General features: G+C 49.7%; 1 non-coding gene across 1 annotated transcript; it reads right to left on the bottom strand.

Annotated features, from left to right (window-relative positions):
* Positions 1-381: 381 nt before the first annotated feature.
* On the bottom strand, positions 382-488 carry LOC125601442. Its single transcript, XR_007334253.1, has one exon. It is a non-coding gene; the product is annotated as a small nucleolar RNA R71 (small nucleolar RNA).
* Positions 489-19,087: the final 18,599 nt, after the last annotated feature.

Below are 19,087 nucleotides of genomic sequence, written 5' to 3'. Positions count from 1 at the left end.
GAGGACGCTCAATCGAAACCACTTGCCGACTACAATCGCCCAGATGAGGACTATTCCAACAGATCAGCTATTCGACTTCCGGAGATCCAGAAGCAGAATTTCGAGCTGAAGCCTCAATACTACACCCTCGTGTCGCAGATACCCTACTCTGGCTTACCGCACGAGCATCCTATGGACCATCTAGAACGGTTCGAGGATTTAATCGCTGCTATTCGGATGGAAGGAGTCTCCGAAGATTACCTGCTGTGCAAGCTCTACAGATACACGCTGAATGGAGAAGCGATGCACTGGCTTAGGCAGCTACCCACAGGATCCTTAACATCCTGGGCCGACATCAAGAATGCTTTCTTACGAAACTTCTTCCATGAGGGGCGCGCTGAAGAACTTTGAAACAAAATTTCCACATTCTCGCAGGAGGCTGGAGAGTCCTTCAAAGATGCGTGGATTAGATTTAGGTTCTTCCAGCGAGACTGTCCACACCATGGATTTAATGAAGTGCAGCTGCTATGCACTTTCTTCCGAGGTCTCGCCTTACAGTATCAAATGGCTCTTGATACGGCGAGTGAAGGAAACTTCACTACTCGGAATCCGTTAGAAGCTGTGAGACTTATCGAGAACCTTGCTAACAGCAGCAGCACCAAAAACATGACTCTGAACGGAAGAAGTTTGTAGCCTCTATCAGGAAGGAACAAATGGACGAAGTAAGAGCTAAGTTAGATGTGGTGCACGAGCTTCTTAGGAAGCAAGTCTGTTTAGCTGAAGGAGAAGTAGCAGATACGGAAGGAGAAGAAAATATGAACTACATCGGAGGTACCGGATTCCAGAAATTTGGAAACCAGGGCGGAAACAGAAACTTCTTTGGAAATGGTCAAAGAAGTAACTAGAGTTCACAATTTCAAAAACCCATCAACAACAGCAAAAGCTACTCGAACTCCTACTACAAGAATCCACCACCCCAGACTTAGGAAACCAAGATCGAAGAAATGCTTGATCGAGTACTGTTGGGAAAACACCAAATCACCGTGGATTTCAACGGTAAAATAGACTCTGCGTACAACAATCTGAACACCAAAATCGAGACCTTAGGGACTCAGGTGAGAAAACTTGAAATGCAAGTGATTCAGACTGGCGAAACTATAAAGAGGCAAGAAGCTTTCGCTAGAGAGGCAGGAGCCGACAAAGGAAAAACACCACGTAAATGCCATCATAGATGATGATTTCTGGCAAGTGGTGAGACATGAAAAGCTTGAGGAGGGAGACTTCAAAATCGAAAGCTCCATGAGTCTCGGCGGATCCCAATGGTGTCGACCGATGTCGATGAACTCGCATCGATCGACAGACCATGACGAAGATCGATGGACGGATCACTCCAGTCATCAATCGACGACGTCTGCTAAATCGACTGAATGCAATGCAGTTCGAATTCTAACTCATGAGGAATTCGCAGCTAAGCATCCTCACTCACCCTCCCCTTTCTATGATAAAATTGATCGATCGGTAGACCCAACCATCGATCGACAGAGTGAGTCCAACGTCGATCGTCACAACACACCTCCCATCGATCGGCAGGCACCTCTGACATACCGAGTGCGGTTACCCTCAATCGATAATGACTATATCAACGCACTCAAACCACCACCGAAACCATTCGCTAGCCCACCCGAACCAAAACCCAACCCTTTAAATAGTTCACCAGAACCAGTTCAAGAAGATCAGGAAACTGAAGGGAGAAGGTTAAGGAAAAGAAAGGAGAAAATTGCTAAGAACCTTAAGAGGGAAGCTAACGATAAGGAGATGGATGGTTTCACTAAAAGAATCTTCAGAATCCCAATCGAAAAACCTTTTGATTAAGCTTACTTCACACACAGGTTGTGGATGTTCTTCAGAGAAACAAAGGTAACTGCGGAGGACATTAGGAGAATGTTTCATCAAGTCAGAGAGAAGATGAGACACAATATCATATTGTCGAAGAAGTGTGATCCTAGGAAGTTTGAATACCATGCGTAGTTAAGGGTGTTTAATTTCCCCATTCAATGTGTGATACAGGAGCATCAGTCAGTATCCTCCCTAGGATCATGGCAAACCATCTTGGTTTGACCATCGAACCTTCAACAGAATCCTTCACCTTCGTGGATCTTTCAGAAAAACGATCAGGAGGTATCATAAGGGAAGGGCCAGCATGCTGAGTCCAAGGACCAGCGTGCTGATATGTGTACAGATGGACAGCCACGGACGTCCTGTGTGTGCTGACGGACACACATGGACACACACGGACAGCCACGGATGTCCTGTGTGTGATGGCGGACACCCACGGACGTCTTGTGTGTACTGAACAGACAGCCCACGTGGGCCAAAATCACCCGAACAGTCCACGGGAAGGGCCAGCGTGCTAAGTTCAAGGACCAACGTGCTGAGATGTGTACTGATGGACAGCCACAGATGTCCTGTGTGTGCTGACGGACACAGACAAACACACACGGACACAGACGGACAGCCACAGACGTCCTGTGTGTGCAGGCGGACACCCACGGACGTCTTGTGTGTACTGAACAGCCCACGTGGGACAAAATCACCCGAACAGTCCACGGGAAGTGTCAGTGTGCTGAGTCCAAGGACCAACGTGCTGATATGTGTACTGATGGACTGCCACGGACGTCCTGTGTGTCCTGACGGACACACACGGATAGCCACGGACGTCCTGTGTGTGCTGACGGACACACACGGATGTCCTGTATGTGTTGACGGATGTCCTGTGTGTGCTGACAGACACCCACGAACGTCTTGTGTGTACTGAACAGACAGCCCACGTGGGCCAAAATCACCTGAACAGTCCACGGGAAGGGGCAGCGTGCTGAGTCCAAGGACCAGCGTGTTGATATGTGTACTGATGGGCAGCCACGGACGTCCTGTGTGTGCTGACGGACACACATGGACACACACGAACAGCCAAGGACGTCCTGTGTGTGGTGACAGACAGCCACAGACGTCTTGTGTGTGCTGACGGACACCCACAGACGTCCTGTGTGTACTGAACAGACAGCCCACGTGGGCCAAAATCATCCAAACAGTCCATGGGTAGGTCCAGCGTGCTGAGTCCAAGGACCAGCGTGATGATATGTGTACTGATGCAGAGCCACGAACGTCCTGTGTGTTCTGACGGACACACACGGACACACACGGACAGCCACGGACGTCATGTGTGTGCTTACGGACCGGCACGGATAGCCACGGATGTCCTGTGTGTGCTGGCGGACACCCACGGACGTCCTGTGTGTACTGAACAGACAGACCACGTGGGCCAAAATCACCCGAACAGTCCATGGGAAGGGTCAGCGTGCTGAGTCCAAGGACCAACGTGCTGATATGTGTACTGATGGACAGCCACGGACGTCATGTGTGTGCTGACGGACACACACAGACACACACGGACAGCCAAAGACGTCCTGTGTGTGCTGACGGACATACACAGATGTCCTGTGTGTGCTGACGTACACCCACAGACGTCCTGTGTGTACTGAACAGACAGCCCACGTGGGCCAAAATCACCCGAACAGTCCACAGGAAGGGCCAGCGTGCTGAGTCCAAGGACCAGCGTGCTGATATGTGTACTGATGGACAGCCACAGACATCTTGTGTGTGCTGACGGACACACACGGACACACACAGACAGCCACGGACGTCCCGTGTGTGCTGACGGACAGCCACATAAATCCTGTGTGTTATGGCGGACACCCACAGACCTCCTGTGTGCACTGAACAGACAGCCCACGTGGGCCAAAATGACCCGAACTGTCCACAGGAAGGGCCAGCGTGCTGAGTCCAAGGACCAGCGTGCTGAAATGTATACACACGGACGTCCTGTGTGTGGTGACGGACACACACGGACACAAACAGACAGCCACAGACGTCCTGTGTGTGCTGACTGACACACACGGACGTCCTGTGTGTGCTGACGTACACACACGGACGTCCTGTGTGTGTTGACGTACAACCACGGACGTCCTGTGTGTGCTGACGGACACACACAGACACACACGGATACACATGGACAGCCACGGACGTCCTGTGTGTGCTGACGGACAGCAACGGACAGCCACGGACGTCCTATGTGTGCTGGTGGACACCCACGGACGTCCTGTGTGTACTGAACAGACAGCCCACGTGGCCCAAAATCACCCAAACAGTCCACGGGAAGGGCCAGCATGCTGAGTCCAAGGACCAGCGTGCTGATATGTGTACTGATGGACAGCCACATACGTCCTGTGTGTGCTGAAGACAGACACACACGGACAGCCACGGATGCCAGTGTGTCCTAGCGGACACCCACAGACGTCCTGTGTGTACAGAACAGACAGCCCACATGGGCCAAAATCACCCGAACAGTCCACGAGAAGGGTCAGCGTGATGATATGTGTACTGATGCAGAGCCACGAATGTCCTGTGTGTTCTGACGGACACACACGGACAGCCACGGACGTCATGTGTGTGCTTACGGACTGGCACGGATAGCCACAGATGTCCTGTGTGTGCTGGCGGACACCCACGGACGTCCTGTGTGTACTGAACAGACAGACCACGTGGGCCAAAATCACCCGAACAGTCCATGGGAAGGGTCAGCGTGCTGAGTCCAAGGACCAACGTGCTGATATGTTGATACAGGCCGGGAAACAGTCTGCACGGACGGACGGTCTGAGGTTCGAGAACTCGGACCGGACAGGACGGACGGACGGCTATGGGATGGCTAGACGGACGCGATGGAGTGGGAGATGGCCGATCTGGTTCCTGAAACAAAAGGATGCTATTTTTTTATGAGTTTTTATGAACCAAATAATGAACAGAAAGTAAACAATATGATTAATGAAGAACAGATGCAAATATGACTTTTTATGGATTTTTATAATGAATGGAAAAATCTAGAACTATATGATGCAAGATAAAACAAAACAAAAGATGGATAGAAGTATGGGGGATGGATCCTTGTTGCTGGATGTGTATCTCTCTCAACAAGAACAGTGGATGGAGGTGGATAGCTATGGGATTTGGCTTGCTGGATGTGTATCACTCTCAAGGCAAATCGGTGGATGGAATGGAGGTGAAGAATCGCCACAAGCTTGGTGGTTTGAAGCTTGATAAGATTCGGCTGCTCTCTCTTGTTTCTCACAGAAAAAGACTTAGGGTTTTAGGTTTGCAAAGGCAAAATTATTTCATAAAAGACTTAGGCAAAAATCGCCAACTTCATGGAGTTATATAGGGTTTACCCCTTATGAGACTCAAAGATAAAAGGCCTTAAACATGCTGGCCGAAAATGAGGCTGAAACATTAGCCCAAAGTCTAAACCAAATAAATTAAAATAAACCAGACATCTGGTTGTCGGTTTGAGAAGGCTTAGACCAAGGCTAATAGCATGCTTGCATGTTGCCTCATTAAAACCTTACCAAGAAAACCCAATGGGACAAAACCTGGTGAGGAAAAAGAGTACAACACATGCTACTCCCCTTGGTGGTCGGCTAGATCTCAGAACCGGAAAGAGTTGGAGTGGATGAAATGGGAACTGAGTCTGGACCAAGCTCGGATGTGGAGATGAGAAGTCCGGCTTGGTTGAGTCTGAACTGGATCGGGTCGGCCGCGTCCTGAACCTCCTTTGGGCCGGCTTGATCTTGAATCTTCAACTGGACCATCTTCTCAATCAGCAGCTGGTCCTGGTCAGTCTGTCCATCTTGATCAAGGATATGCTGGACAGCTTTGGTGAAACCTTCTCGCAAGGCCCTGGTTCCACTCCGGGTAGTCGGACCGCGCCTAACAATGGGAACCTCTACTTGGATGGCCTCATCATTCCCTCCCTCTTGAAGAGGTTCTGGCCTCAGAACACCATCATCTGCAAAGTCATCACTATCTGCATGGAAAGGAGACAAATCCGAGACATTGAAAGTATGTGAAATTTTAAATTCAGCAGGGAGGTCAAGGATATAGGCATTGTCGTTGATCTTCTTTAGGATGCGGAATGGTCCTGTCCCACGAGGAGAGAGCTTGGACTTCCGGGCTTCTGGAAACCTCTCGGGCCGCATGTGTAACCACACCAAGTCCCCGGGTTCGAACAGTACCTCCTTCCTCTTCTGGTCATACTTGGCCTTGACCTTAGCCGCCTTGGCTTCTATCCTCTCCTTGACCTTTAGGTGCATATTCTTAACAAACTCTGCCTTGGCGGCCCCATCACGACTGCGGTACATGGAGCTGGGCAGTTCGGTGAAGTCTAAAGGAGTCTCTGGCTGAAACCCATAAACAATCTCAAAAGGTGACAGGTTAGTAGTAGAGTGCCTAGCATGGTTATAAGCAAACTCAACAAAAGGCAAACAAGACAACCAATTCCTTAAATTCTTACCGACCGTAGCTCTCAACAGTTGAGAAAGCGTACGGTTTACTACCTCAGTCTGGCCGTCGGTCTGGGGTGGCACGTGGTCGAGAATAGTAGCTTGGTTCCGAACTTGCCCCATAGTGTCCTCCAGAAATGGCTGAGGAACTTGGTATCACGGTCAGACACAATGGTTCGAGGAACACCATGTAGTCGGACCACTTCTTTGAAGAATAGGTCGGCGGTCTGAGTGGCATCATTAGTGGTGTTACAGGCTATGAAATGGGCCATCTTGGAGAACCTGTCTACCACTACAAAAATGGAATCCTTGTGGTTTATCTTGGGTAAACCCAGCACAAAGTCCATAGAAATGTCTACCCAAGGGTGGTTAGGAATCGGTAATGGCATTTGTAAACCGTAAGGATGTGACCTGGACTTGGTTTTGAGGCAAGTAGTGCACTTGGCGCATATGCTCTCCACATCCCTCTTCATGTTTGGCCAAAAGAAATGTTCAGTTAGGACACTCAGGGTCTTGTCCCGACCAAAGTGTCCCATGAGGCCGCCACCATGGGCCTCCCGAACCAGCAGTTCCCTCATGGCTCCTTTGGGAATGCACAGCCTCTTTCCCTTGAACAGGAACCCCTCATGCTGGTAGTATGGCCCTAAAGCCCCCTTCTCAGTGTTCCTGAAAACTTCATTAAAATCAAGATCAGTGGCATAAGATTCTTTAATATGTTCGAAACCCATGATCTTGGCCTCCATGGTCACAATGAGAGTGTGTCTCCGGGACAGTGCATCGGCCACCACATTGTCCTTGCCCTTCTTGTACTTGATCACATAGGGAAAGGTCTCCACGAACTCGAGCCATCTGGCGTGCCTCTTCTTGAGTGTGGTCTGTCCCCTCAAGTGCTTAAGTGTCTCATGATCTGTATGAATAACAAATTCCTTAGACAAAAGGTAATGCTGCCAAGTTTCAAGGGACCTTACTAGAGCGTATAGCTCTTTGTCATAGGTTGGGTAGTTGAGGGCAGCTCCACTCAGTTTCTCACTAAAGAATGCCACTGGTCGGCCCCCTTGAGTGAGGACAGCTCCAATGCCTGTACCTGATGCATCACACTCAATCTCAAAAGTTTTATTAAAATCAGGGAGTGTAAGAACGGGTGCATGAGTTAAACTATATTTAAGCTTGTTGAAAGACTCCTCTTGGGCAGGGCCCCAAACAAAGGATACATTCTTCTTGATCACTGAGGTCATGGGTGCAGCAATGGTGCTGAAGTCCTTGACAAACCGCCTATAGAAGCTGGCTAGGCCATGGAAACTTCGGACTTGCCCAATAGTGGTCGGTGTGGGCCAGTCTTGGATGGCCTTGATCTTCTCCTCATCGACCTTCAAACCCTGTGAGCTCACAACAAAGCCTAAAAATATTAACTGGTCAGTGCAAAATACACACTTCTTGAGATTGGCAAAGAGTCCTTCCTGCCTGAGAGCCTTCAAAACCTGTTCTACATGACTAATGTGATCTGATAAGCACTGACTATAAATCAATATGTCATCAAAATAGACAACCACAAATTTACCAATGTAAGGCCTTAGAACCTCGTTCATAAGCCTCATGAAGGTACTAGGGGCGTTGGTAAGACCGAAGGGCATCACCAGCCACTCATACAAGCCTTGCTTGGTCTTGAAAGCAGTCTTCCACTCGTCTCCCTCCTTCATCCGAACTTGGTGATAGCCACTCCTAAGATCAATCTTGGAAAACACTGTGGAACCACTCAGTTCATCTAACATATCATCAAGTCTAGGAATGGGGTACCGATATTTTATGGTGATGTTGTTGATGGCTCGGCAATCAACACACATACGCCATGTTCCATCCTTCTTAGGCACCAATAGGACGGGTACTGCACATGGGCTGAGACTCTCTCGAATATACCCCTTGTCCATGAGGTCTTGGACCTGTCTCTCCAGCTCCTTAGCCTCCTCCGGATTGACTCGGTATGCGGCTCGGTTTGGAAGTGGGGCGCCTGGCACAAAGTCTATCTGATGTTCGATGCCTCGGAGGGGTGGTAAGCCGGCTGGTATCTCTTCAGGGAACACGTCCTTGTACTGGTCCATTAGTCCTTGCATCTCAGCTGGACAATCTGGTACTTCAAAACCTGCAAAACAACCTTCCTTGAAAACCATTAGTAGCACCTGTGTGTCTTGCTGCAATGATTTAATCAATTTACTAGAAGAGATGTAAAGGTTAGTTTTACTAAACAATCCAGACTGATCCATGGCCCTCTGCATCTCGTACACCTCTTGTGGACTGAGAGGAGCCAGGCTGTGCTTCTTGTTGTTGTGGGTAAAGCTGTAGATGTTAGTCCTCCCATGGTGAATGGTCTCCTTGTCAAACTGCCAAGGCCTCCCTAACAGCAGATGGCCGGCTTGCATAGGAACCACATCACACTTCACCTGGTCCTGGTACTTACCAATACTAAAGGAAACAACAACTTGCTCCGAGATTTTAAGCTCCGTCTCATCATTGAGCCACTTGAGCTTGTATGGCCTGGGGTGTGGCAACTTTGCTAGTCCTAACTTTTCAACAAGGTACCTGCTGGCCACGTTAGTGCAAGAGCCACCATCAATAATTAGACTACATACCTTGCCTTCCACACTACATCTAGTATGGAAGATGTTCTCTCGTTGGACGGTTTCTGGATCAAAGAGAGCACTGAGAGCTCGTCTGACCACCAGCAGCTCACCAGTTTCAGCATAGTCCACTATCTCGTCTCCTGATTCAGCCATCTCTACATCGGCCTCGTCTTGGGACTCATACTCGCCGTCTGCCTTAAGGATCATGACACGCTTGTTCGGGCAGTCCCTGGCGTAGTGCCCCTTCCCCTGACATTTGAAACAAGTAATATCACGAGTTCTTTGAGCTTGTGTTTGTCCCTTACCTGGTTCGGATGAACCTGGTTTGGACTGGTCGGTTTGGTTCTTCTTGAACCGGTTTTCCACTTCAATGGATTTGTTCTTCTCAGCCCCCTTGGGTCCGGATGAAACCCATGGCGTCTTGTTCCTGGCACTAGAGGCGTTCTTCCTCTTAATGTGCTGCTCGGCCTGTATGGCATAGTGGAGGAGATCATTGAAGTTGACGTAGGTCTGCCTCTCCACCTTGCGAGCGATGCGGTCTTGAAGGCCTTCCAAGAACTGAGCCATCATAACCTCTTCGGTCTCGCGCGTCCTGAGCTTGTTCTTGAGAGCCTCAAACTCCTCAAAGTACTCCTCTACGGTCCTAGTACCCTGAGACAACTTGCGAAAACGTTTTAGTAAGTCCCGCTGATAGTATGAGGGAATATACCTTGCACGGAGCTTAGCTCGCATCTCATCCCAAGTCTCGATCCTATAGACTCTGCCAACCTCGGCTACTTCCCTGTCCCACCAGGTTAGGGCATTGTCCGTCAGTTGGGCTGCGGCTAAGGCGATCTTCTTGGCCTCGGTATAGCGGTAGTACTCAAAGATGTACTCCATGCGCCTCTCCCATTCGATATAGGCGTCCGGGTCAACCTTTCCAGCAAAGGTCGGAGGAGTAAGTTTGAGATCCTTGCGTCCCTGCCAAGCTACTTCATCGTCTCTAAATCTCCTTCGGACCGGGCTTGCATCACCTTGGACCCGATATTCCCGTCGGTTCCCACGTCCGGCTCGTTCACGCCGCGGCTCTTCTGGTTCGGTGTGGTCAGTGTCCGAGTTGTCCTCACTGGATTGGGACTGTTGTTCTTCCGGAATGGGTTGGTTTCTCCTCCTTGGCCGTGGAACATTAGCTCGATCCCTTCCTGCTATCTGAGCCAGCTGCTCAGTCACAGTAGCCAGGGCGGCTTGGAGTTCAGCATGGTTAGCCATCAGCTGAGCATTGATCTCGGCTTGTGTTGGTGCACCATTTAGGTCTCCCATGGTTTTGTCCTGCGACAAGAGAGAAAGAAAAGGGTGATTTGCAAAGAATCTGTAGAAGAAGAATAAAGATATGCAATGAATGTAAGTTTTCCTCTTTTTTTTTTTGTTAAAAATCGAAAAGTAAAAATAGAAAATTGCAATCTTTCTTTTTTTTTTTTTTTAAATATGGAAAGAACTTGAAGTGCAAGCCAAGAAAATTAAATGCAATTAAATGGAGAATCTGATCAAAAAGGAAAGTGAAAAATCGATTGATGCCAAAAACATTTCACTTGAATGAAAGTTGCATAAAATCGGATCAAAAGATATGCAGAAAGAAAACAAGTTGAACTCGCCAAGAACAGCAAGAACAAAAATTTTGAAAGACAAGATGATGAACCCAATAATAAAAGTAGCAAGGATAGGATACAACCGAAGGTGTAGGAGCTTTGAGCTCTGATACCAAAATGATACAGGCCGGGAAACAGTCTGCACGGACGGACGGTCTGAGGTTCGAGAACTCGGACCGGACAGGACGGACGGACGGCTATGGGATGGCTAGACGGACGCGATGGAGTGGGAGATGGCCGATCTGGTTCCTGAAACAAAAGGATGCTATTTTTTAATGATTTTTTATGAACCAAATAATGAACAGAAAGTAAACAATATGATTAATGAAGAACAGATGCAAATATGACTTTTTATGGATTTTTATAATGAATGGAAAAATCTAGAACTATATGATGCAAGATAAAACAAAACAAAAGATGGATAGAAGTATGGGGGATGGATCCTTGTTGCTGGATGTGTATCTCTCTCAACAAGAACAGTGGATGGAGGTGGATAGCTATGGGATTTGGCTTGCTGGATGTGTATCACTCTCAAGGCAAATCGGTGGATGGAATGGAGGTGAAGAATCGCCACAAGCTTGGTGGTTTGAAGCTTGATAAGATTCGGCTGCTCTCTCTTGTTTCTCACAGAAAAAGACTTAGGGTTTTTAGGTTTGCAAAGGCCAACTTCATGGAGTTATATAGGGTTTACCCCTTATGAGACTCAAAGATAAAAGGCCTTAAACATGCTGGCCGAAAATGAGGCTGAAACATTAGCCCAAAGTCTAAACCAAATAAATTAAAATAAACCAGACATCTGGTTGTCGGTTTGAGAAGGCTTAGACCAAGGCTAATAGCATGCTTGCATGTTGCCTCATTAAAACCTTACCAAGAAAACCCAATGGGACAAAACCTGGTGAGGAAAAAGAGTACAACACATGCTACTCCCCTTGGTGGTCGGCTAGATCTCAGAACCGGAAAGAGTTGGAGTGGATGAAATGGGAACTGAGTCTGGACCAAGCTCGAATGTGGAGATGAGAAGTCCGGCTTGGTGGAGTCTGAACTGGATCGGGTCGGCCGCGTCCTGAACCTCCTTTGGGCCGGCTTGATCTTGGATCTTCAACTGGACCATCTTCTCAATCAGCAGCTGGTCCTGGTCAGTCTGTCCATCTTGATCAAGGATATGCTGGACAGCTTTGGTGAAACCTTCTCACAAGGCCCTGGTTCCACTCCGGGTAGTCGGACCGCGCCTAACAATGGGAACCTCTACTTGGATGGCCTCATCATATGTGTACTGATGGACAGCCACGGACGTCATGTGTGTGCTGACGGACACACACAGACACACACGGACAGCCAAAGACGTCCTGTGTGTGCTGACGGACATACACAGATGTCCTGTGTGTGCTGACGTACACCCACAGACGTCCTGTGTGTACTGAACAGACAGCCCACGTGGGCCAAAATCACCCGAACAGTCCACAGGAAGGGCCAGCGTGCTGAGTCCAAGGACCAGCGTGCTGATATGTGTACTGATGGACAGCCACAGACATCTTGTCTGTGCTGACGGACACACACGGACACACACAGACAGCCACGGACGTCCCGTGTGTGCTGACGGACAGCCACATAAATCCTGTGTGTTATGGCGGACACCCACGGACGTCCTGTGTGCACTGAACAGACAGCTCACGTGGGCCAAAATGACCCGAACAGTCCACAGGAAGGGCCAGCGTGCTGAGTCCAAGGACCAGCGTGCTGAAATGTATACACACGGACGTCCTGTGTGTGGTGACGGACACACACGGACACAAACAGACAGCCACAGACGTCCTGTGTGTGCTGACTGACACACACGGACGTCCTGTGTGTGCTGACGTACACACACGGACGTCCTGTGTGTGCTGACGGACACACACAGACACACACGGATACACATGGACAGCCACGGACGTCCTGTGTGTGCTGACGGACAGCAACGAACAGCCACGGACGTCCTATGTGTGCTGGTGGACACCCACGGACGTCCTGTGTGTACTGAACAGACAGCCCACGTGGCCCAAAATCACCCAAACAGTCCACGGGAAGGGCCAGCGTGCTGAATCCAAGGACCAGCGTGCTGATATGTGTACTGATGGACAGCCACGGACATCCTGTGTGTGCTGAAGACAGACACACACGGACAGCCACGGATGCCAGTGTGTCCTGGCGGACACCCACAGACGTCCTGTGTGTACAGAACAGACAGCCCACATGGGCCAAAATCACCCGAACAGTCCACGGGAAGGGTCAGCGTGCTGAGTCCAAGGACCAACGTGCTGATATGTGTACTGATGGACAGCCACAGACTTCCTGTGTGTGCTGACGGAAAACACGGACACACACGGACAGCCACGGAAGTCCTGTGTGTGCTGACGGACACACACGGACGTCCTGTGTGTGCTGACGAACACCCACAGACGTCTTGTGTGTACTGAACAGATAGCCCACGTGGGCCAAAATCACCCGAACAGTTCACAGGAAGGGCCAGCGTGCTGAGTCCAAGGACCAGCGTGCTTATATCTGTACTGATGGACAGCCACAGACATCCTGTGTGTGCTGACGGACACACACGGACACCCACAGACACACACGGACAGCCTCGAACGTCCTGTGTGTGCTGACGGACAGCCACAGACGACCTGTGTGTGCTGGTGGACACCCACGGACGTCCTGTGTGTACTGAAAAGACAGCCCACGTGGGCCAAAATCACTTGAACAGTCCACAGGAAGGGACAGCGTGCTGAGTCCAAGGACCAACGTGCTATATGTGTACTGATGGACAGCCACAGACTTCCTGTGTGTGATGACGGACAAACACTGACACACACGGACAGCCACAGACGTCCTGTGTGTGCTGCCGGACACCCACAGACGTCCTGTGAGTACAGAACATACAGCCCACGTGGGCCAAAATCACCCAAACAGTCCACGGGAAGGGTCAGCATGCTGAGTCCAAGGACCAACGTGCTGATATGTTTACTGATGGACAGCCACAGCCACGTACGTCCTGTGTGTGCTGACGGACATCCTGTGTGTGCTGACGGACACACACAGACGTCCTGTGTGTGCTGACGAACACCCACAGACGTCTTGTGTGTACCGAACAGACAGCCCACGTGGGTCAAAATCACCCGAACAGTCCACGGGAAGGGCCAGCGTGCGAAGTCCAAGGACCAGCGTGTTAATATGGGTACTGATGGACAGCCACGGACGTCTTGTGTGTGCTGGCGGACACACACGGACACACACAGACAGCCACGGACGTCCTGTGTGTGCTGACGGACAGCCACAGACGTCCTGTGTGTGCTGATGGACAGCCACAGACGTTCTGTGTGTGCTGAACAGACAGCCCACGCGGGCCAAAATCACCCGACCAGTTCAGGGGAAGGGCCAGCGTGCTGAGTCCAAGGACCAGCGTGTTGATATGTGTACTGATGGACAGCCACGGACGTCCTGTGTGTGCTGACGGACACACACGGACACACACGGACAGCCACAGACGTCATGTGTATGCTGACGGACAGCCACGGACGTCCTGTGTGTGCTGATGAACAGCCACGGACGTCCTGTGTGTGCTGGCGGACACCCACAGACGTCCTGTGTGTACTGAACAGACAGCCCATGTGGGCCAAAATCACCCAAACAATCCACGGGAAGGTCCAGCGTGCTGAGTCAAGGGACCAACATGCTGATATGTGTACTGATGGACAGCCACGGGCCCACACGAACAGCCAGGGACGTCCTATGTGTGCTAACGGACACCCACAGACAGCCACGGACGTCCTGTGTGTGCTGGTGGACACCCACGGACACACACGGACAGCCATGGACATCCTGTGAAATGACTCTAGTTGAGCTTGACTCTAGTCCGACTTTGTGAAATGACTTGAGAGGTGTAGAATAAGTGGGAGCTCCGGCGCAAGTGAAATACCACTACTTTTAACGTTATTTTACTTACTCCGTGAATCAGAGGCGGGGTAACAACCCCTTCTTTTAGACCCAAGACTCGCTTCGGCGGGTCAATCCGGGCGGAGGACATTGTCAGGTGGGGAGTTTGGCTGGGGCGGCACATCTGTTAAAAGATAACGCAGTTGTCCTAAGATGAGCTCAACGAGAACAGAAATCTCGTGTGGAACAAAAGGGTAAAAGCTCGTTTGATTCTGATTTTCAGTACAAATACGAACCGTGAAAGCGTGGCCTATCGATCCTTTAGACCTTCGGATTCTGTTTTTCAGTACGAATACAAACCGTGAAAGCTGGCTTGTGGCAGCCAAGCGTTCATAGCGACGTTGCTTTTTGATCCTTCGATGTCGGCTCTTCCTATCATTGTGGAGCAGAATTCACCAAGTGTTGGATTATTCACCCACCAATAGACCGTCGTGAGACATGTTAGTTTTACCCTACTGATGCCCGCGTCGCAATAGTAATTCAACCTAGTATGAGAGGAACCTATGATTCGCACAATTGGTCATCGCTCTTGGTTGAAAAGCCAGTGGCGCGAAGCTACCATGCGCTGGATTATGACTGAACGCCTCTAAGTCAGAATTTTGCCTAGAAGCAACGCATGCGCCCGCCGCCCGATTGCGGACCCTCAGTAGGAGCTTCGGCTCCCAAAGGCACGTGTCGTTGGCTAAGTCCGTTCCGACCGCCTTGAATTATAATTACCACTGAGCGGCGGGTAGAATCCTTTGCAAACGACTTAAATACGCGACGGGGTATTGTAACTGGCAGAGTGGCCTTGCTGCCACGTTCCACTGAAATTCAGCCCTTTGTCACTAAGATTCGACCCTCCCCCTTTCCAATCACACGTTCCGCCCCAAAACATTAAAAACAAAAAACCCAAAAAAATTCAAGTATATAAGAAGACGTCGTCGGAGGTTTGAGATTTTTACTTGGTGAAATTCACTCTCAGCGAAAAGCATCCTGATGGGAGCATTAAAACCCAAAAGAGTTTTCATTCATCCCTTCAGTACGCTTGCCCTTCAGTACGCTTGGCCTCGATCATACCACAATAAAAACCAAGGGAAAAATGCTAACACTTGGTGGGATTATGAAAAGTCGAGCCAGCATAAGTACACTTGGACCATCAGTTCATTAGAACTCGGGACAGCATCAATCAGACTGACTTGGACAGTCCAGTCCATCAAAACTCGAGCTCATGTCCAGATCAGTACATGAACAGTTCACGGAAAGGGCCAGCGTGCTGATATGTGTACTGACATGGTGCATCAGTTGTCCAAAATCAGTACACGAACAGTCCATGGGAAGGACGAGCATGCTGATATGTGTGGTCAGCGTGCTGATATATGTACTGATCGGCAGTCCACGGACAGTCTATGGTTGTTCAAAATCAGCCAAGGGAAGGACCACCGTGCTGATATGTGTACTGATGGACAGCCACAGACGTTCTTTGTGTGCTGACGGACAGCCACGGACGTCCTGTGTGTGCTGACGGACACACACACGGACGTCCTGTGTGTGCTGACGGACACACACGGACGTCTGTGTGCGCTGACGGACACACACAGACGTCCTGTGTGTACTGAACAGACAGCCCACATGGGCCAAAATCACCCGAACCGTCCATAGGAAGGGCCAGTGTAACGCCCGAATCCGGCCTCTTGACGAATCTGGACCCGTTTGCTACTTAATCAATTTCTTTCCTTCTTTGATTCATTTTAAGTCTTTCCTTTACTAAGTCATGTTTGTATCTGAGGTTCTGACACAATTGAACATATAGCACAGCGGAATATAAATGTGTATAAAATGTATTACTTAGAAACATGAGATCCAATACACAACTTCTTAATCGTTTCATAGACAATCACTAGTTCATCCCTAGCATCAACTAACCACACGTTACACAGCCTCTCACTGACCGAGCCTTCACGGCTCCTTGGCTTGACCAGAACCATCCTTAGTTCCTGAAACCACAACCAGATTAGTATTAATCATAACCGAGAATAGAACTAGTCGATTCTACAATGCTTGGCTTGGTTCCCTGAACACAGATAAACCTCGGACAATATACATATAAAAAGATATGAACCTGCCTACCAAATCCTAAGTCATTCAACCAACCACCCCTTGACTTAAAATCAGATAGACAGTCCTTAATAAATAAACAGAACACACGAAAAGTCCGGATCGTCCCAAAGACCAATCCGTCCATCCGGATAGAATCTAGGTGCGACCGGCCTAGATGAAGTCTGACTCAATGGCCCAACAGACTTCCTTACCTGATCCGGCCTTGGGCCTGGATCCAACGGCCGAGTAAGCCTCACGACCAATCCGGTTAGGCCAAATGGCTGATCGGACCTTGCGACTCTTACCCTGGCTTAGACGAACCGTGTACTTGTCCCAACGGATAAGACATGGTCTGATCCCTTAAGGAACGGACACGAACTGTCTCAACAGGCACCGTTTGGAACATGCACCCCTTCGGTCCTTGGTACCTCTTGGTCCTCGTACCTCTTGGTCCTCGTACCTCTTGATGTTCGTAACCCTTGGTTACTTACATCCTTTGGCAACTCACAACCTTTGGAACTCGTGACCTTTGGTAACTCACAACCCTTGTTAACTCGTGACCTTCAGCCACTCGTGCCTCTTGGGACATGACCAACCGTTTAGCCCAACCGCCTAGTCTATGGTGTGATTCGAACCGACCGTCTAACCGACCAGCGTCTAGGTTAGCGGTTTGGTTATGACCGGCCAAGTCTAGGGACGTGTCCCTTGGACTGAACCAACACAACCCTTCGTGTATAATAAGAAAGAAGAGAAAGGACCGGATAGAAACAAGAAGAGGAGAAGCGGTTAGGTCTAATGAACCGACCAGAGCCGCGGTGGGATCACAACGACCGTCAGTTTGGTCTGATGCGGCCATAGCCCACCACGTACCTTCTGAACTGTGTCAGGGTTCTCCATGTTGTTCTCCTGCCGGAAACCTAACCACCACACAAACGGCCTGGCTTTGGCCAGATGCTCTCTCTATCTCTTTCTTTCTCTCTCTTTACGATTTCTCTGAGTATTTTTACTCTGGATTGGATGAATGAAATCGACAGAGAGGACCCCATATTTATAGAAAACGAGGGAGTAAGTCTTTCCCCACGAACAGGCATGACTGGCCAGCGGATGGGCACAATCGGCCAAGGGTTACACCCTCTCGGACGCATGCGTCCCTTCGCCAATACCGCATGGGTTTGGGTCGGACAGAGGCCCAAGGCCTTACCCAATCCCTCTGGACTTAGCCCATGGCCTTGTCCCAAGCCCCAACGGTCCATGACCTCATGGCTGGACCGCCATGGCCCGCCACCGGCCCGGACCCAGACCATCGGACCGAAACCCGAACAGTCCATCCAGCTGAGATGAGCTGACACCCAGCTGCCTCAGCTGAGTGATCTAGTAGTTCAGCTAGTGGAGCTGACTTAGTAGTGGCCGAGCTGGAGTGAGCTTTACCTAACTCCGTTGAGCTGGTGGAGCTACCTGTTCCATCCGTCCAGCTACCGTCTTACTCGTCCTAGCTGACTCTCGACTTGTGTAAGGTTAAGTGTAAGTTTCCTTATGTCCTAAACCTTCTTATCTGGCCATGGAACGCTTGTCTTGATGTCCTAAGACTGACTAGTACGTTTCCTCAAACCATGGCCGTCCCAATGATCCTATTCAGGATCCGGGATGTTACAAGTCTCCCCCACTAGCAAAGGATTCGTCGAGTCATGTGTTTCATCCAACACAAACTGATCAAACCATTTTGGAAACTCGGCCTTCATCCTGGCCTCCATCTCCCAAGTGGTCTCTTCTCGACCATTACAATCCCTAATGACCTTGACCATCTGGATTGTTTTCTTTCTCATTGCTTTTTCCATCCTATCTACGATCCAAACCGGCCTTGTTTCCAAAGTTAGATTCGTACCTAGATCAGATGGTATTTCTGGTATTAAGACGTCCTGATCCGTCAAGCACTTCCGGAGTTGGGAGACATGGAATACATTATGGAAGGCTTCCATCTCGGATGGTAAGTCCAACTTATATGCCACACTACCCACTCGTTCTATGACTGTGAACGGACCTAGGTATCTTGGATCTAATTTCCTTCTACCAGAAATTCGCACTCTACCTTTAAAGGTAATCATTTTGAGATAGACCATATCATCCACTTCAAACTCCAGTTCTTTCCTTCGTTTGTCAGCGTAATGTTTTTGTCTGTCCTGTGCGGCCCTCATCTTGTCCCGCACGGACTTGATCTTCTCCGCGGCGACATGCCTATACTTGAGTGGAAACTGTTATTGTAGGCAAACTCCACTAACGGCAAATTTCATTCCCAAGAATCGCCCCAATCGAGGACACATGCTCGAAGCATATCCTCCAGCGTCCGTATAGTTCTTTCCGACTGCCCATCCGTTTGGGAATGATAAGCCATACTCATGTTCACTCTCGTTCCTAAAGCTTTCTGTAAAGCTTG

The sequence above is a fragment of the Brassica napus genome, unplaced genomic scaffold (assembly GCF_020379485.1).
Source record: "Brassica napus cultivar Da-Ae unplaced genomic scaffold, Da-Ae ScsIHWf_256;HRSCAF=428, whole genome shotgun sequence".
In the NCBI taxonomy this organism is placed as follows: Eukaryota; Viridiplantae; Streptophyta; class Magnoliopsida; order Brassicales; family Brassicaceae; genus Brassica; species Brassica napus.
The sequence above is the reverse complement of the archived record's forward strand: the minus strand, read 5'-3'. Positions and strand labels throughout refer to the sequence as shown.